The 21,087-nt window shown below is 40.4% G+C and overlaps 1 protein-coding gene across 1 annotated transcript in view; it reads right to left on the bottom strand.

Annotated features, from left to right (window-relative positions):
* Positions 1–7,733, bottom strand: part of ARPP21 (cAMP regulated phosphoprotein 21) — a 147,646-nt gene extending 139,913 nt beyond the window's left edge. The window contains exon 1 of the mRNA XM_087711855.1: positions 7,281–7,733. The gene's annotated coding sequence lies outside the window, so the exon portion shown is untranslated. The remainder of the gene's footprint in view (positions 1–7,280) is intronic.
* Positions 7,734–21,087: the final 13,354 nt, after the last annotated feature.

The raw sequence follows: 21,087 nt of genomic DNA, 5'->3' as shown, positions 1-21,087 counted from the left end.
GAGATCGCACTTCCCCCCGCCTGCAAAGAAGCACCTCTGTTCTTCGCTGAGTCCCTCCGAGGCCAGCAAACGGCTGCTCTTTATGCCACCAGACCCCTGGTTTGTCAGCTAGGCTTCAGAGCTATCTCCAAGCCTGTCGTCATAGCCAATGACGTCACCGGAAGTCCAACTTATCTATCTTTTAGAAGACTCAATTTTTTTCTGTATTTTGTTTTATTTATTTATTTATTTATTTGCAATATTTATAGGCCGCCCAATCCCAAAGGACAACGGGCGGCTTACAAAGCAAAAGAAAAAAGAAGTAATAAAAAATAAAGGAAAGACAGGTTTAAAAAACATCACACATGCACTCAATCTGATCGGGGTTGGACCTCAACAGTGAGGTCAACAGCCCCAGGCCTGCCGGAATAGCCAGGTTTTAACAGCTTTTCTGAAGGCCATGAGAGTGGGTAGGGTCCGGATCTCTGGGGGTAGCTCATTCCAAAGGGTCAGAGTAGCCACAGAGAAGGCTGTCCTCCGGGTAGCCGCCAGCCGACATTGTCTGGCTAACGGCATCTAAAGGAGGCCCACCCTGTGGGATCTCACCGGCAGCTGGGAGGTATATGACAGTAGGCGGTCTCGCAGGTACCCTGGTCCTAAGCCATGTAGGGCTTTAAAGGTAATAACCAGCACCTTGAATTGCGTCCGGAGACCAATAGGAAGCCAGTGCAGCTCGTGGAGGATAGGTGTAATGTGGGTGTACCTTGGTACATCCAATATCGCTCGCGCGGCTGCATTCTGGACTAGTTGTAGTCTCCAAACACTTTACAAGGGCAGCCCCATTAGAGCACATTGCAGTAGTCCAGCCTTGAGGTGACAAGGGCGTGAGTGACCGTTTGGAGTGCCTCCCGATCCAAGTAGGGCCGCAATTGGTGCACCAGGCGAACCTGGGCAAAGCCCCCCCCCCCTGGTCACAGCCGACAGATGGTGTTCCAATGTCAGCTGTGGATCCAGGAGGACCCCCAAATTGCAAGCCCTCTGTGAGGGGTGTAAATTCTCACCCCCCAGGATTAAGGGTGGGCTATCTGGGCTGTCCTTTGGGGGCAGCATCCACAGCCACTCAGTCTTGTCGGGATTAAGTGCAAGTTTGTTCACCCCCATCCAGATCCTGACAGCTTCCAGGCATCGGCACATCACGCCCGCTGCTACACTAAGCTGGCACGGGGCAGAGAGATACAATTGCGTATCATCTGCATATTGATGGTATTTAACCCCGTGCTGTCGAATTACTTTTTTTTTTTTTTTACATTTTATTGAGATTTATAGGCCGCCCTTCTCCCTGAGGGGACTCAGGGCGGCTTACAATCACAAGGGGAGGGGGTGCAGTACCAAAGACAAACAATAGTGAACAAAATAAAATGATAAACACAACATGCATTCAACAGTCAGCACTCGGGCGGGTAAATTGGAAACCTATCCCCAGGCCTGCTGGGAGAGCCAGGTCTTGAGGGCTGTGCGGAAGGTCTGGATGGTGGTGAGGGTACGAATCTCAACGGGGAGCTCGTTCCACAGGGTCGGAGCTGCAACAGAAAAGGCTCTCCTCCGTGTAGTCGCCAGTCGACATTGACTGGCGGATGGAATTCGGAGGAGGCCCAGCCTGTGCGATCTAATGATCTCGCCCAGCGGCTTCATGTAGATGTTAAATAGGAGGGGGGACAAGACCGAACCCTATGGCACACCACATGTAAGGGGCCTAGGGATCGACCTTTGCCCCCCGACCAACACCGACTGCAACCTGAGAGGTAAGAGGAGAACCACCGTAAAACGGTGCCTCTCACTCCCACCTCCTCCAGCTGTCGCAGAAGGATACCACGGTCAATGGTATCGAAGGCCGCTGAGAGGTCAAGGAGCACCAAGATAGAGGAATGTCCCCTATCCCTGGCCCGCCAGAGATCATCGGTCAGTGAGACCAAAGCGGTTTCCGTGCTGTACCCAGGCATGAAAACAGACTGAAAGGAATCTAGGTAATCCGCTTCATTCAAGGTCCGTCGGAGCTGGAGCGCCACCACCTTCTCAACAACCTTCCCCAAAAAAGGAAGGTTGGAGACAGGACGATGGTTCTTAAGAATAGTTGGGTCCAGAGAAAGCTTCTTGAGGAGGGGTCTTACCACCGCTTCCTTTAATGGTTGTGGGAAAGACCCTTCCTGCAAAGATCCGTTCGTAATCATCTGGAGCCAGCCTCATGTTACCTCTCTGCTGGTTGAAACCAGCCAGGAGGGGCACGGGTCCAGTAAACAGGTGGAGGCACTCATCGCTCCCATGGCCTTGTCCACTTCCTCAGGGGTGACAAGCTCGAACTCATCCCAGTAAATCTGACCAAGACTCTCTCTCGGCAACTCCGCTGGCACTGCCCAAGTATTTTATCCGATAGAAACTGAACAACTCCTCAGCTCTTCCCTGCAGGGGTTTCCCCGCCTCCTCACGTTTCAGGAGGGAGCGGGTCACCCTAAACAGGGTGGCTGGGCGAGATTCCACGGACGCAATAAGAGCGGGAAAATGTGCACATTTTGCCGCCTGTATCGCCACTAAATAAGTCCTTATAAAGGCTCTTAATAGTGTTCAGTCAGATTCGGAGTTATTAGCCCTCCAGCGTTGCTCTAGGCGTCTCTTTTGGTGCTTCATCTCCCGGAGTTCCTCGGTAAACCAAGGTGCCCTCTTGGATCCACTGCTGCGGAGAGGCCACAAAGGCGCAATCCGGTCTAGCGCCTCAGTCGCCGCTGTATTCCAGGCGGCGACCAAGGACTCTGTCGGATTGTGGGCAAGGGAGTCAGGTATCTCTCCAAGCTCCTTCTGAAATCCCAGCGGGTCCATCAGGTGCCTGGGGCGGAACCATTTAATCGGTTCCACCTCCCTGCAGTGGGGGAGTAGCTTCCGAAAATCAAGCCTCAACAGGAAGTGATCTGACCATGACAAGGGCGAGATCTCTATTCCCCTTAGCTCAAGATCACGTCTCCACTGCCCCGAGAGAAACACTAAGTCGAGCGTGTGTCCCGCTCTATGAGTCGGACCCTGAATTACCTGGGTCAAGTCCATGGTTGAGCCCCATCAGAGCATTCACCTAGAGATGGTAGGTTGAAGTCCCCCAGTACTATCAGTCTGGGGAACTCAACCGCCAACTCGGCTACTGACTCTAGGAGTGCAGGCAGGGCTGTTGTGATGCAGCTGGGAGGTAGGTACATCAAAAACAAGCCCACTTGAAACCCTAGGTCCAACTTCAAGAGAAGAGACTCACACCCCACAATCTCTGGAGCAGGGATCCTGCAAGGAACTAATGATCCTCGGATAATAATTTCCAGTCCCCCACCCCTTTCTCTGGTGTCATGGTTGGTGGAGCACCTGGAACACTTCTGGGCACATTTCTGAGAGGGGGACTTCTCCCTCTTGGCCCAGCCAGGTTTCAGTTATACATGCCAGGTCTGCCCCCTTGTCTAAAATTAAGTCCCGGATGAGGGGAGCTTTATTTACCATGGACCTGGCATTTAGCAACAGCAACCTGAGACCAGGGCCCTGATCTCCTCTGTCACCAGGTCCTTGAGTTGAGCTTGAGGGGCCGGAACAAGGAATCGCTGTGATGTAGCGAGTCCTTCTTCCCCAATAATGGCTACAGCTCCCATCATATCTGCCCCTCCCGGTCGTAACCAAAATGCTCCGACCCTCCCCCATCCCCGTAGACCCTCCCCCCTCTCCCATGGCCCCCATTCTTCCCGGCAGGCCGCGCACACCATTCATTCTAGGACGGGTGGTGGAACTGGGTTCCCATCCACTTCTGCTTCTGCACTCAGTGGAGAGGGCTCCATGTCGTGCTCCCAGTCCTATCGTCAGCCTCTGCTTTGCTGCTTGCTTCGGCTGCCATTGTAACGGGGAGGGGGGCATAGTAATTGGGAGGGGAATCATGATGTGCTGGAGGAAGATTCTAGACGTTGACCTGACCATCTTACTGCGCATGTGGAGGAAAGGAGTTTCCCGCCAAGGTTAACTGTCCGGCATTCCATCCTGGTGATATCTTTTGAAGTTATCTCCCACCTGACAGTTGGGTGCATTATAATTAGACTATGGACTGGGGTGCCAAGGGAAGGAGATTGAATTATACATGATATTCTTTGCTTTCACACCTAATTAACCAGATTCAGCTTAGCTTTGCTACTGTTCATTTATAATTAGTAAAAGTACATTTGATTTCAAACAAATGGAGCTGAATGGTTTCTTTCCTGATTATTAAATGAAGTTGCATCTGACACCTATCATACATACCACGCAGGCATTCTCCTCATTCACACCCCACAATAATCACTAAAATAGAATACAATAATATAATAAATTAATTAAGTTAAAAAGTGGGTACATTCTCTCTCACATTCATACATTCATGCACTCTACAAACAGGCTAAAAACACAGTTCTTAAATCCGCAAGGGCGGTTTGTGCAAGTTCAGAATGACTGGGACCGATAGTAATTTGGGAGGAAAAGGTTCCTCGTTCTCTCTCTTCTCTTCTCTCCTGCGAGGCCCGGAAAAATGGAGAAAGTCCGAAAGTCTAAGGTGGCTGGGGAGGTTGGCGCCAGTTGGAGGGGGCGCAGAATCCCTGTCCGCGTCTTCCTCGTCTCCCATCGTCTCTTTCTGCGGGGGCCGTGTGACATGGGAACAAAACGCAAAGCTACCAGCATGGCAAAAGATCTTCATGGCCACTGTAGTAGCCAGAGCAGTGAGCAGAAAAAGTCCCTCGCGGTGGCGTTGTCCGAAAAATCAGAGCAAAGGAGAAGAAGAGGATGAGGCCGCGTCTGGGGCCAGGAATGGTGGCGGCGGAGGAAGATGGTCGCTCAATCTCCGGGCACACCGACTCCCCAAAAAGGCGGCGCTGAGGGCGAGGTGGTCGGAGGACAGCGCCGTCCGAGGAGGCGCGCCTGGGACAGCAGCGGGTGGCAGCGGCAACAGCGGAAGAGGCTGGCTGCAGGGTGTGAGAGGCCGCAGCAGCTGAGGCATTGGGTAGAAAAAAGCCCCGTAACAGTGGTGGCGAAGAGGCAGAGACGCCGCGGTGGAAGAAGAGGGGGGGCGTGTCCGGGATAGCAGCAGCGGCGGCAAAGGAAGCCGGTCGCCCAGTCCCAAAACACATCACCACACTCACCGTCCCCCCAACGCAGCGGAGCACAGCGGAGCAAAGGCGCCCGGCCTTTCTCCAAGTACTAAACTTCTTTCATTTAGTTCTTATGCAAAGATTTTGCTAAGATTTTCTTAAAAGAGATATAAAATACCCAACCATTATTTTAACACTATAAATCGTATACTGTAGTAGAATTCAAATAATGATTCACTATGTTTTACAAACAGCTTTTACCTTTGTTTTTTTTAGTAGCCACAGCCAATCACCACTCTCCTCTTCAATTATACTTCTTTATGGTAGACTGAGATGCTTCTTCATTAAGAAGCATTACAAAGAGTACACACCCTAAGTCAGAAGTAGAGCATACTCTGACAGTGTTAATGCTACAGTTCTCAAGTTAATAGGGTTCAGTTTCAAACAGAGTGAAACCATTGAAAAATTAGTAATTTGCAAACTTAATTTGATGCACCTTACCTTAAAAACAGTATGTGGTTTATTTCTTTTTGAGTTAGAAAGTAGTTTGAATCAAACAAATTAAAATATAAAACCCCAATATCATTCTTACAGTTTATCTGTTATATTTTAAGCAATGGATAAGCAGTAGGTAAGCTGTTCTAAATGGACTTAAAAACAACATATTTGCTCATCAACTTTTTAAAAACTGGACAGAAGTAACACATAGATTTACATCAAATAAAAAGATAAAATCACACTTTAAGGGACTATTGCTTAGCTTATATCAGTTAACATAGCTTAGTTGGACAAGTTCTCAGCATGAACTTAGATATATGGGAGGAGAAAAAAATGAATCCATGCTCTCTCTATAGATTAGATAGATAGATAGATAGATAGATAGATAGATAGATAGATAGATAGATAGATAGATAGATAGATAGATAGATAGATAGATAGATAGATAGATAGATAGGATAGATAGATAGGGTTTTTGTAGATTTTCAAGACCAGCATACATGTATGTATGTATGTATGTATGTATGTGTATGTGTGCGTATACACACACACATACACGTACATACATACACACAAAACATCTGACAAAATTTAGACTCTCAAAACCAATGTATAGCACGACAGCAATGAAGAAATTGCAAGCAATAAACACTGCAGACGTCTGCCAATTTCAAATACTTAAATGAGATACAGAAAGCTTCACTTCCATGACATCATAAGGATGCTAACCCAAATATGCTATTTCTTACCATATCAAAACATAGATGTTGAGTAATAAGATTATCTGAAAAACAATGTCTATTATATTATTAGACTTTTGTCTATCTTAAGTAAACGCTTCAATGACTTTTTTGGCATTTTAAGCAACATAGAAGGAGTAAGGAAAATGTAATAATAATAATAATCACAACAATAATCATGTTAGGAATTATTTGTAACCATTTTAATGTTAAAGGAATTATTTGAAATTTTCCTACATGTAATTTCAGAAGTTATGATAAAAAGAGGTATCAAATTTAACTTCAAATGTTAAAGAAAAACACAACAAAACTTCAGTATATTGAATCTTAACTGCAAATCAGGCTTAAAGTCACTTATTTCCATAATATTTGCCTGTCAGAGTTTGAATGTTGTTCCTAAATTATCTATCTTCTATTATTTACGATAGAATGACCATAGATGCAAAAAGTAGCTTACATGCAAGATAAAAATATGGTATTAATGAGCTTGGAGATAAGTGGTACAGAATCTTTTCCTCATCTGGCAAACGTTTCTTTGTTGTTGTTTTTTTTAAAAAAAAACAGTTTTTAAAAGCACCTATTTGAATTTAAAGTTATCTAAATGGTAGGCATCTCTTTCAAAACGAAGCACCGAAGTACTTGGAATATTCAAGGAACAGTAATGTACTACGATTTCAAAACCCTGAGGTTATATATAATATGCTAAAACAATGTCAGCAGACTTCGATTCAGTTCACGAGTCTTTTTTTCCTTCTCGTGTGTCAGACCCAGACCCTAACCCTAACCCTGAGCTGGCCAAATCGAAACATGAAGACATAGAAAATGATTTCAAAGATAGGACCAGAAAGCATAGGTTGCACAAATGGTACAGAAACATAACACGCGGCAGGCACGTAGATCTAGGTTGTTGGGGCGGGAAGTGTCTTGGTTTTACCTTGAGTGAACACACTGGATATGGCTCCAGGGTCTTGATGAAATTTGAGGCTGCTTGTTTTCCTGTAAAACATGGTCTACTCCCGCCTCCTCTTTTTTCCTGGGTTGCTGAGCTGTTACTACGGCACTTGGCGCTCTTTCTCCGGGGCTGGTGTCTTACTGTGCGCCTCTTTGTACTAGTGTGCACTGCTTACTTCTTCGGCTGCAGGGCTATGATTGTGATTGTAATGAAGACTACAATATTATCTCCCTTTCCTCAGATTTCTCTAGAGGTAACGCTTATTGTCTCTTCCTAGATCCCGCCGAGCCGCCCGCTTCATCTGTCTCCTCTCAGACCTTTCTTAACCCTCTGCTTTGGCTTCTTCGATCCGCGCAAAGTCTCCTCTCTGCTTCTCTCTGTCCACCCGCTTTCCTCACACCTCTTCTTTTGCCTCTATTTCTGTCCGCTCCCCACAACCCTTAAACAGTGTGTGGCTGGCTGAGTCTCGCGTCCCTTCTAACGCTTTGTCTCACTTCACTACTAACTGCTTGCGAGTCCCGGTTCTGCCTCTTCTTCCACCTCTCCCTCAGCCTCACTTCTCCCCGCCCACACGGCGGACCAAAGATAACTTGCTGATCGCTCACCCACCTCGCCGGTCCGGCGCACTTTGCTCTCTTGCGCGTCCGTTCATTCTGTCAGAGCAGCGGCGACAGCGAAGAGTAGCGAAGTGACTCCGCCGCTGTTGGGATGGGCGAACGGATCGAGGGGGTGACCTCCCTTTTTATTAACTCCACAATCGGAGATCCACTTGGCAAAGCTAGCTCCTGTTTGCCTGTCTGGGTGTGTGGGTGGGTGGGTGTGTTTGTGTGTTTGTGTGTGTGCGCGCGCCCATTTGGCTGCATCCATTCCCCCCCCTCCAACCGCACACGCGGCGACCTAGCCTCAGTCTGAAGCTGAGACACAAAGCATATGAACAACACTAATCAGGAAATCCATTAATCTCTGCAATTCCTTTCGCTCGGTTGTCTTCATGTTCTCTTCTCCTATAGCACAAATCTATAAATCCTTCTACCAGAATATTAAAGTAGAATTTTTATTTTAAATGTATTATTTCTTCTTCCACTTGCTTTTCCTTTTTCCCCACCAAATAAAATTGCATTGTATTTCGTTTTGTTGAAAGAAATGTCCTTCTGGGTTCAGCTCCAAGTGGGAAAGAAAACAATGGAGACAAGGAGGGTGCTTTAAAAGATGGTTTATTATTGGACAGGGCCACATGGCTTGAGCCCTGAACAGAAAAGGTGATCACATGTTTCAACGTTGGTGGAGAAGAAGAGAGAAGGGCTGTGGAAGGGGCTTGCTAGGCTTTTTATACCCTGTTTAATCCCACCTCTCTGTTTCCTGTTTCTGTGTAAGAAATGTATTCTGATTAGTTGTCAGACTCCCATGGTGCCATGCAGGGGGCTACTCTCTAGACTGTTTTGAATCCAGGTATGAGTTCTCAGATGCCATGTGGAGAGTTGAGTAAAAGGCCAATTATTATCATGCCTTTCTGTAGCTGCTGCTGAAGTCTTTATTATGTAAAGTGGGCTAGCCTGGCTAGTCTTAATGGGCCTATTGACAAAGTGGAGGTGGGCAGGAAGGTACAGGCAACTATTCTGTCTTTTAAAACATGCTTCTTTTCACATCCAGAGAAACATTCTGCCTTTTCAATATTTCCTAGGATATTTCATTTTTTCTGGGAGAGGGCTGGATGATAACTTCCCACAGTTTGATTCGCCCGAATTTTATATAAGTATGGTGGGGGGAGAGTTATCTATTTTCATTGGGAGAGATTGTATTTTCTAATAATAGCTATTTTAAATTCATAATTTTGTTTTTAAAAGATAGCCACATTTTAAAATACTTGAGTTCCGTGGCATCATATGTACTGAATCTGTGATAAAAGATAAGTGGTGTAATGTCTTTTAAATAATAAATAAACATCAAATAATATGTAGAGTATTTGGAGGGATGTTCAGAACCAGTGCAGTTCTATAGTGAATTTAGTTCTGAAATTTGGTCTTGCAATTGATCTATTTAATCTTTTAATGAGCCAGCCTAGAAGAAAGTTGTATTACTCCTGTTTAAGTATATTGCACTGCACTAACTTTACCAAATCATCAATCTAGAAAAAAAATTGATTTATCATTTTTGCAATACACAAATATATCATTTATTTACTCAACTGAATACTTTCGGTATGCTAATTCTGTAACCAGCAAACAGAGATTTTCACCTCCTTTTGCTAGTAGATATTAATTGTAGTAAAATAATAGCTATGCTATGCTATAATAACCATATATAGACAACCATATCTAATTGCTAAGGATCATTTACAAGAAAACCAGAAAACCAGCTGCTCAAAGAACACATGTTATAGTGAATGTCCTGTAACATCTCACTACAGCAATCTGAAAGTAAATAGAATTAATAATTATGGTTATTCGCATTCAGTGATTTAATCATATGAATGATAAATAGAAAGCAAGCATAAAATATTGACACAGTTTTCTTCCATTTTGCTAAGATTATTAAGTAAAAAAAGTTTCCTTTGAAAAAACATTGGAGCTTGTTAAATTGTTTGTTAAATTCATTTATGGGATAGAGCAGGGATCAGCAAACTGCTCTGGAACCGCATGTGGCTCTTTCTTCCCACTGCTGCAGCTCCATCACCGGTCAGTGCCACAATTTTGAGAGGAGCTTCCGGGGGAGGGGGAGAGAAGAACAGTGCACCAGAAGAAGACTCTATGGCAAGGGGAGGGTTTTCCATTTGTCTCCACAATTGATAGGGCTTTCGGTTAAGACAGAGGAAAAAGTATGCCACGCTAGGAGGAGACTCTATGGTGGGGGAACTGAACTTCCGGTCAGCTCCAGAATTGAGCAGGGGGCTTCTGGTTAGGACCTTTGTGGCTCCCAGTGTTTTCTGTGGGAAATGGGTCCAAATGGCTCTTTGAGTGTTTACGTTTGCCGACCCCTGTGATAGAAGATTAGTCTCTCAGAGCTGAGATAGTCAACTACTTCATAAAGACTTTTAAAAAACAAAACAAAACTACAATATCCCTGGAGGATCCTTAGAAATCAACACCTGCTTTTTAGACAGTTTTTTTAAGTGTCTCACAGAGAGAGAGAGACAGACACACAGACACAGACTCACACACACACAATAGATTGTGCATAAGCAGATCCTTGGTATGCTTCTAGTGATTGGAGGCATTCAGCCAATAATACCAAAAGCTGCCAGCATTAATGTACCTCCTGACAGGGCTTATTCTTATTAGCATTTGGCAACAAAGAAGCAGTCATAAATAAGACTTGCCTATATTGAATTCTTACAGTTTATAAGTCTGGGAAAAATGAATTTTATTAGATAAAGTGTTACTCTTTTATTTTTATTACATAATATTCTTATTTTAAAATTTATTTCTACCATTTGTTTTCAGTGTCAACCTAATAATAGCCGTGTGCAAAATAATATCAAAAGCAGCAAGTGCCAAAAGTATATTTCTCTCACCATTAATTGTTATTATGAGCAATATGAAAAAGTTTCATAGTAGAAGTAGTAGTTTGTAGTTTCCTCAGATGCTATATTTTAATTCTGAAAATTAAACTGAGACAAGATATACAATAGATATGCAAATAAATTTTCAAATTTATTTCCTGCACTTCCTCTACTTCAGGATGGGAAAAAATCATAACAGACTCTATTCAGTCAGATAATTCTGGACTACAATTATCTAGATTTCTATTTTCTTCGGCTATATGAATGAAAGAGAACTGATAAGATACCAATTTATATGATGTTTGAATCATGATATTTTGAATTCATTCAAGACATTTCTAGAGTAACACAGGTGAAAATAAAGATATTTTGTCAATTGTTTTATATTCCAAAAGAATTTGAACAACAGAAATAGTTCAGAAGTAGACCTGCATAATACTTTACATTTTTATTAGCAACTTGGTAAAGCTACAAGTTACTGTACATGGTGAGATTTATTCATTTTTTTTTTTATTTATTAAAGGAACTGTGTATTCCACCATTATCACTAGGCATATATACTGGTACTCCTGGACTTGCAACCATTCATTCAGTGATTATTCAAAGTTGCTGAAAAAAAACCGATTTATAACCAATCCTCACACTTATGACCATTGCAACATCTCCACGGCAACATACTCAGAATTTGGGCTCTTGGCAATTGGCATGGATTTAGGATGGTTCCAGAATGAGGTCATGTGATTACCATTTGCAACCTCGTCAACAGTTTCCAACAAGCAAAGTCAGAGAAACTGGGAGAAACTGTATTTGCTTCACTTAAAAACCATGGCAAAAAAGTGGACACAACTCACTTAACAACCATCTTACCTTACTGATAAAATTTTCAGTCCCGGTTGTGGTTGTAATTTGAAGACTGCCTGTACACAGACACAAACACATGTACAATTTTTCATAATCTAAATCACAAATTACTATTAATGTCTATATTTTCCTTCTTCAAGAAATAAAAACAAGCCCAGGAAAAAGATTTGCCACCTACTGGTTTGATTGAATTAGCAAGATTTTTCTCTTTCTTCAGATGAATAAGAGTATTAGAATAGAATGAGCTGGAAGGGACCATGGAGGTATTCTAGTCCAATCCCCTACTCAAGCAAGAGATCCTATAACTTTTCAGACAAGTGACTGTCCAGTCTCTTCTTAAAAACATCCAGTGATGAAGAACAAGCTGTTCCACTGGTTAATTGTCCTCACTGTTGGGAAGTTTCTCTTTAATTCCAGGTTGCTTCTTTCTTTGATTAATTTCTGGCCTTTATTTCTTGTCCTACACTCTGGTGCTTTGGAGACTACTTTGACCCCCTCTTCTTTGTGGCAACCACTCATATGTTGGAATACTGAACTACTGGAATACTGCTATTATGTCACCCCTAATTCTTATTTTCTTTAAACTAGCCAAACCCAAATCCTGCAGTCATTCTTCATATGTTTTAGTCTCCAGGCCTTTGATCATCTTTGTTGCTCTTCTCTGAACTTTTTCCAAAGTCTTTTTTTGTAGTATGGTGTCCAAAACTGGGTGCAGTATTCCAGGTGTGATCTTAATCTTTTTTTCCCAATATATTTTTATTATTTTTACATTTAAAACAATGCAGTACCGTGAAGTCGAAGTGACCATACATTCACATTATATACAGCTAGTCTCAACCATTAACAATTAGCCTACTTAATACATTGTCTATCCTTCTGTCCAATCACAATATATACAGTTTGTTCCAATCTTGTCACCTTGTCTTATACCAGTCATAAAATCTGTTCCAGACTTCAAAATATTCTGATTCCCCTTTATTTTTAAGTTCAAGAGTGAGCCTATCTGCCTCCGCACAGGCCAACACTCTTCTGATTATATCTAGCTCTGATGGTGTATTTTCTTTTTTCCAATATTGTGCATAAGTTATGCGTGTTGCAGTTAGTACATGTATAATTAAATAAAGTGTATCTTTCTTAAACCCTTCCGGTATTATACCTGGGAGAAAAATTTCCAGTTTAAACAAGATTTGGTCTCCCACCATAACCATGATTGAATCATTTTCCAATATTTTTTTGCCTCATTGCATGTCCACCACATGATAAAAAGTGCCTGGTGTTTTTTTTACACTTCCAACAATTTGGGGCCAGATTTTTAAACATTTTGGAGAGCCGTGCTGGGGGGAGATGCCATCTGTAGAACATCTTATAAAGATTTTCTTTATACGCCATAGCCATTGTTAGTTTCTGATTAAGTATCCAAAGTTTTTCCCACTTAGCCAATTCCACATTGTAACCGAAATTTTTCTCCCAGACGACCATAGTTTCTTTGACATGTTCCTCCTCTAGCTTGTATTCCAACAAAAATCTATACAACACTTTGATCAGCCTGTTTTCTGTCTGGATCAAAAGTTTATCTAATGTTGTGTAATCTTTGGCAATACCTTCCTTCTTCCTATCCTGTGCAAACCTTGACTGTATCTGTAAATAAGACCACCATTCTACTTGTACCCCTTGTGATGTCAATTCTAATCTAGTTTTGATCTCCCCCTTTCTGTTCAATAACTCTTTATATGTAACTATATTTTCCATATTAATTAAATTTGGATGTATGTATGCTTCCATCGTAGATAGCCAAATGGGTATTTTGGTGTAGTGGTCGTGTTTAATTTTGTTCCATATTAATAACAGGGACTGGCTGATATAATGTCTACTGAAATATTTATGTGCAGGTCCTTTTCTATACCAAAGGAAGGCATGTCATCCTACTTGGAGGGCATGACCTTCCAATTTGAGTAATCTTTTATTTCTCAACATTATCCATTCTCTTAGCCATGTTAGAGTAGCCACAGTATAATAAAGTTCCCAATCTGGTACGCCAAATCCTCCTTTTTCCTTAGTGTCTTGCATAGCCTTGAGTTTTATTCTTGGTTTTCTTCCCTGCCAAATAAATTTCAAAACCAATTGATTCAAATCCTTAAAAAAACCTTTTTCTAATTTAATGGGAATATTCTGAAATAGGAAAAGGAATTTTGGTAATACATTCATTTTTATGACTGGGATTCTACCCGTCAGGGACAGTTGTAGGTTTTTCCACCTTTCTAAGTCTTTCTTAGTTTTATTGATCAAATTAGTATAGTTATCTTCTTTGATGGTCACACACCTCGCAGATAAATGTATACCAAGATATTTGACTTTTTTGACAGTTTGGATACCCAATTTCTTCGTTAACTCCTCTTTCACTTTTGATGTCATATTTTTAACCAACATTTTAGTCTTATATTTATCTTTAAACCCACTATTTTCCCATACTCTGTCAATTCCTCAATAAGTTTTATACCAGACTTTATAGGATCCTCTAACACAAATATTAGATCGTCCGCAAAAGCCTGTAACTAAAATTGTTCCTTTTTGATTTCTAGTTCCTTTATCTCTTCCTCTTTACGTACATTCCTGGCTAAAACTTCTAAGATTAATATAAACAGCAGTGGAGATAGGGGACAACCTTGTCTTGTACCTTTCTGGATTGCTATATTTTGTGTTAATTCACCATTAATTATTACTTTGGCTTTTTAATTTGTGTATATTGTTCTAATCATGTTTATAAATTTATCCCCAAATTCCATGTGTTCCAATTGTTGATGCAAAAATTCCCAGTTCACATTATCAAATGCCTTTTGGGCATCGAGAAAAAATAGTTCAACCTGTTTTTCATTATGCACTTCATAACATTCAAGAATGTTCAGCATAATTCTCATATTGTTTTTAATTTGTCTTCTGGTAAGGAATCCATTTTGATCTGTGTGGATGGATGATATAAGGATTTTTTTCAGCCATTCTGCTATTATTAGAGCAAAAATTTTGTAATCTGCATTTAGCAGTGAGATTGGTCTGTAATTTTGTATAAACATCTGGTCTTGTCCACCTTAGGTAATAATACAATATTAGCCTCCGTCCATGATAATGGTGTCTTCGCCTCTTTCAACACAGCATTATAAACTTCCAAAAGCGTTGGAACAAGCACATCCTGGAATTCTTTATATATTTCCGCTGGCAGCCCATCCAGCCCTGCAGCTTTATTATTCTTTTGTCTTTGTATGGCTTCAATTACCTCTGATGTTTTAATGTCTTCATTGAGCATATCCTTTATTTCTTCTGGTATCTTTGGCAGATCTGACTTTTCCAGATATTGTAGTATTTCGTCCTTTATATAGTTTCGGTTTTCTCTATATAGTTGTTCATAGAACTCTTGGGTAATCCTTTATTTTTCCTCTATTTGATAGCAGATCTCGCCTTTTTCATCTTGTAATTTATTGATCCAATTCTCTTGCTTTTGCTTCCTCAGCCTGTAGGATAGCCACCGCCCCGGTTTATTTGCATTCTCAAAGAAATTTTGTTTTGCTTTTTTTATAGACTGTGCCAATTTTGCTTTTTCAAATATAGCCAATTTATGTTTGATCAATTCCATACTTCCTTTTATACTTCTATTTTGTGGTTTCTTTTGAAGTTCATTCTCTAAATTTCTATACCTTTCTTTCAACTCTCCTATTTTTTGATTCTCAATTTTTTTCTTCCTAGCTGTAGCCGAAATTGTGACCCCTCTTATAAATGCCTTAGTTGTATCCCATAGGTTTTGTATGGTTGTGTCTCCTGGGCAGTTTTCTTTGAAGAAAAGTCTTAATTCCTGATTAACTCTTTTAATATATTCCTGATCCTTTAGGATTGTTCTATTGAATAACCAACGATAACTGCCCTTTTGTTTTTTTCCATATAATCCTCATGGGATTGATGTCTATCTCCTTCACTTCCAAAATTAACTCCATCGACATCCAGACCATATCTATCCTTGACCAGGATTCATGTCTATTTGAGTAGAAGGTATATTGCTTTCCCTCTGGACATCTTTCTCGCAATACATCATAGATATTAAGTTCTTCAGCCATTTGGAAGAATGACCTCGGCAAAATACTCCTAGCTCCTTTTCTTTTCTTTCCACTTTTATAGTCCCATTTCTGGTCAACTATAGCATTGAAATCACCCATTAAACAAACATTTTCATTTCCCATTTCTCGAATAATGCTATGTAGTCTATAATAAAAATTTTCCTGACCTTCATTAGGTGTATATATTACAACCAGTGACATCTTTTTTTTGGTTTAACATTATTTCTACAATTAGTATTCTCCCTTCCTCATCATGATAAATTAGTTTAGTCTGGATCTGTCTTTAACATATAGTACTATTCCTCTTTTCTTTTGATCATCTAATACTGTGTAAAGTTTACCCAATCTGGGATATTCTAAGATCTAGATCTGTCGTTTAGTTATATGGACCTCTTGCATTGCAATTATGTCGTAATTCAAATGTTTTAGTTTATTAAAGGTTGTTTTCCTTTTCTGGGGTGAGTTTAGACCATTGATATTCAGTGATAGAATCTTGATTTCTCCTGACATGATTCTATGTGTATTTAGGTGGTGTGCTTCTTGTTGCCCTTATCTCTCTCACTTCTTTTGGTTCTTCCCCTTTTTTGTCTAAAATAACTTCTTTCTCCTTTCTTGTCTCAACTAGTTCCTTTTCTCTTCTTATCTGTGCCCTGAGTCCTTGCATCCTTGCTCCCGACTGTTCTCCTTTGTCTTCCTCATCCTCCTGCCCAACAACATTATTGTAGAAATCTTCCGCTTGTTCCACCGTGTCTATTTTGAATCTTCTATCTCTCCAAGTTACCAGTATGCCTTCCGGCATCAGCCATCTGAAGTTAATTTCATGTTTATTCAGGACAGATATTAAAAATTGATAGAGGTTTCTTAGTTCTCTGAATCTCCTCAGGACCTGTTTTAGGACTGTTAGTTGTCATTGATTGTGTATTATCGGATCGTCTCTTGTTCTATTCAGCACATTATCATGTATTGGTTTTTTAACAAACTTTACATGGACTTCTCTCAGTAGATTGTTCTTTTTTGTGTAGTTTGTCTGGATTCTATATGTCTCATCGATCTCACTTGCCATCTCATCCTTTCCTATTCCCAAAGCCTTTGCCATAAGGTCTGCCATCGTGTATGGTAAATTCTTGTCTTTTTCTTCCTTTACATTCTGAAACTGTAGAAATTGGGCTGCTTTCTCCGATTCTAATGTGAGGACTGTTAACTCCAGGTCTTTGTTTGCCTGGATCAGCCTAGAACTCAGCTGCTTCATTTTCCTCCCTCATTCTCCAACCTTCCTTTTATTACATTTATTCTTTGTTCGTGTTTATTAATCTGTTCCTGGAACTTCTCAAATTTATCATCCATCTTCTGTATCCTTTCCTTTAGTTCTCCAGTATCATTTCCTTTTTCTCTAATATCCTTTTTTAGTTTTTCGTGATTTTTAGCCATTACCTCCTGCATAGTCTAATATCATCTGAAGCTCCTTAGTTGAATTGGATCTTTCTCTCCGTAACATATCCTCCAAAGATCTTTGGTTCGAAGGGTTGGCAGCCGCTAGAGACGGCTGGGATGCTGGCTTCCTCCCCATACCAATTTTAGTTAGATTTGTAGTGCTTGTCATTTTTTGGAAGAATTGGATCCCTAATTTAGTTATTTTCCAAAACTCCCACTTTCTTCTCTCCCTCATAACTTTCTCCTTTCTTTCTTTCTTTCTTTCTTTCTTTCTTTCTTTCCTCCCTCCTTCCTTCCTTCCTTTCTGCCTTCCTTCCTCTCCCTCTCCTCCCTTTTCCTCTCCTCTTCCCTCTTCCTCTACTCAATTATCAATTTTAAGTAGTATTAAGGGGTGGTATACTCTATATATAAATAGATTCGTATATTATATGAAAACAATTACCATAGAAAGAGAATGAGAGAGACTTATCAATTGTGTGTGTGTGTGTGTGTGTGTGTGTGTGTGTGTATACATATATATACGTACGTACATACATACATACATACATACATATATATTCTATTAACCTAAGAGTAAATTCTAAGAATGAATTGCTTATAGTTATTGATAAAATTGTAATCAAATCATCTCCTTAATTAATCAATATTAATGCCAATAATATCAAAAGTTGGTGATATTAATAATATTATAGCAATAACAATACCAATGGCAATAACAATATATTCCTTTGATAGTAGTATTATAACATTAATTCCTATTCTTTAAGTTTAACCTTATATGTGACCCTCCTGAGTTAAGTAATTATATGAAAATGTTCTGGGTCCCCTTGGTCCAGGAAATCTTCTTTCTCTATCTCCGGTTGTTTCTTTTAGTAATGTCCAAAGATTAACATCAGAATTCTCCAATAGTCAACTCTCTTGTTATCCAAGGGGTATCATGTCACCAAAAGTTCTGTTTTCTCTTAAGGTATTCCATAGGGGGGCGGGGAATTCCAGATTTCGCCAAGAGATGTCACTCTTCCACAAGCTAACCAGATACAGACTAACAAGAAACAGATGTGGCAAAATATACTGCCATGAATCAGCTTTTATTCTTCTTCTTCAAACCTTTAGTAGTTGACTCATTTCCCCCCGCCCCCAAAGGCATCCATGTAACCAGAGTTATTTACAGCTGGCCTTTGTTGTGTTAACTAATTAAGTTTAAATTCAGCTCCTCAGACAATTCAGAGAAGAAGAAAAAATAGTCTCCATCCTTCACTCAGCATATTCCTCTCACCGCTATAAAGGGGGGTAGTTAGGGAAGAAAAAAACCCACCCCATTCCTTCTTTGAGCCCTTAAACTCTTGAGCTGTTTTGGAATAAAAATGCCTTCCACCAAGATCAGGAACTGTTAAGCCACTCGTGACTCCAGCAGCTTTTCTGTAATAAAACCTTGCTTACTTTGAATTGCTGTCAGCACTCTGGGAGGGCCTTTACAGATCGCCCTCTTCCACACTTGGGGTTATGAAGGGAATTTCAATCGCAGACCATGAACTGCCATCCTATGGTCATGCCAAACCAACCTTCTCTTCAGTCTTCCCTACAGGAAACCTTCAGTTTACAAAAATCTTTCCAGAAACCCCTCCGGACCCCAGATCCAGCTGCTCTTCACGGAGCTCTCCGTTCAAGCAGCCATTCGTGCTGGCAGCTAGCCCTGCCTCCCAAGTGTGATCTTATTAAGGTTTTATAAAGTGTTTCTAATACATCACGTGATCTTGATTCTATGTCTCTGTTGATATAACCCAGGATTGTATTGGTTTTTTTGCCTGCTGCTGGCTCATGTTCAAGAAGATCAAGCTCAGATCTTCAAGCATAAAATATAGTTATATAAAACTTATAAAGTTTCATTAGTGGAAATTTACTATTAGTAGAATCACAAAAAGTTAATAATTGGACAAAACTGAAAATATCCAAAAAGCAAGTTATGAATCTCTGGTATTATAATAAAATTCATATCTATAATCCCTATTAATTTATCTCAAAATTGCAAAATAAATACAAGAAAAAATCTTAGGATTACAGTACTGTATTTATAGTTTTAAATTTTAAATAATTATAAATCATAACATGTATCAGAAGATCAATGGTCTTTGGTGCCATCAGCAATTATTACCAATAATTAGTCTGAATTCAAATATTGACATAAAAATCTATAAAACTAACTTATTGTATCTGTTAAATAAAACAATCTATTTTATTGTTTTGACCTTTCTGACCTAAACCAAGCTGAACAGGTGTGTGAGATGGTTCTCCATGGTAACACAGCTGATTTCACTCATCCAATTGATTCATTGGAATCATAGGTCCAATGGAGGGGGATCAGAAGAATTGGGGCGCCCTGTGAGCCAATTCTCAGGCAGAGGTCTGAGACAGGCATGCCGGAAAGTTCCAAAAATGACTGGATGGGGGAAAGATGGCCTGCCATGGCTGCTGTGGAAGGCTAGCAGCTGGATGAAACTAGCGAGGAACTAGCGGGGCAACAGAGTGACACTTTTTGGTGATGATTGGTTCCGGTGACCTCTTGCAAGTGATCTCAGAGAAAAGACGATTTCTTGCGAAGATAAGAGGAGAGACGGGGCCCAGACGGAGAGAGGGGGGAGGATTTCCTTGGAAGAGTGGTGAGAGATAGGTGTAGGGAAAAAGAGAGATCTGCATTAATTGAGTTTTTGCTGGCTGTGTAAAAGGAGACTAAGGGGAAGGTCTAAAAGCTGTAACTGAAGACACGATCATTAAGAGCTGATAAACAGAAAGGTGCTGACTAATTTGAGGAAGCTGATATTTTGGATAGAGACTGTGTGTGCTGGCTTAGAAAAGATAAGACTGACACCTGCTGGCAAAGGAAAGAATGGATATTTGTAGTATTTGGAAAGTGGAAGAATAAAAGAAGAAGTGGGAGGAAGATTTTCTGTCATTTCAAACAGAGGTGCTGGTAGACTTTGTTGCCTGGGCTCTGCTGGGAGGAACTGATAAATAATACTAAATAAAACATTAAAACCAAAGCCAGTGAAAGGAGGCTTTGAAGGAGGTCTTTGGAAATAAACAATAAATTGACTTTAGAAGAGCATTTCTAACCATATTTGTAGTCAGGGGAAAAATAGAAACTACATAAAGCTATAAGAAGCATAACAAGTAATTGAAATAGAAGATAAATTTCAAAAAAACCCTATTGGGTACTTGGTATTTCCTTAAAGAAAGAGGTAATGTGCCCAAAGCTGCAAAATTATTTGTATGAATAGTTGAACAGATGTAAGAAAATTAGTTTGGAATCAAAATTACCATAACTATTACCATTCTAAGCATTCCTGCTGTTTTCTGCTATTTCTTATCATATGAATTATATGTAACTATATTTATTTATACCTATTTATATATCTACATATTTGCTGAACATTAATTATCTATTAAGATTTCCTATATAATATATTCCCTATGTATCAATTAGATATTTTTGTATTTGTATATGCAATATATTAAGGATACAGACTTTGAGACAAGGTACATAACTGGATGATATTGGTCAGTGGAGGGAAATATAAGAAATAACAGGAACTGAGAGGGTTGGCTTAAAAAGCTGTTGAAAATGACAAGCATCCGAACTAAGATTGGAACTGGAAGAAAACAGGTAGCCCAGATGACATCAGCTAGCTTGAGTCCACTGAGTCAAAGATCCATCGAAGAAACGATGCAGAGAGAAAGTTTGAATTCTAATTTGTTCAACAATCTGTAATTGATGTTACTGTCAGGTGTGCCTCATTCAATATCCAAGAAAGAAAACCCCCAACTCCATTTGATTAGAGAAAAGGTGCTTTTACTGGATATGAAATGAAAACAGATAAAGTGCAGCAAGATCTGAAGCAAA

This window comes from Thamnophis sirtalis, unplaced genomic scaffold, assembly GCF_051295495.1.
Source record: "Thamnophis sirtalis isolate CommonGarterSnake01/CBP01778 unplaced genomic scaffold, rThaSir2_p1.2 scaffold_4, whole genome shotgun sequence".
Lineage (NCBI taxonomy): Eukaryota > Metazoa > Chordata > Lepidosauria > Squamata > Natricidae > Thamnophis > Thamnophis sirtalis.
Note: the sequence above shows the minus strand (reverse complement) of the source record. Positions and strands in the feature narration are given on the sequence as shown.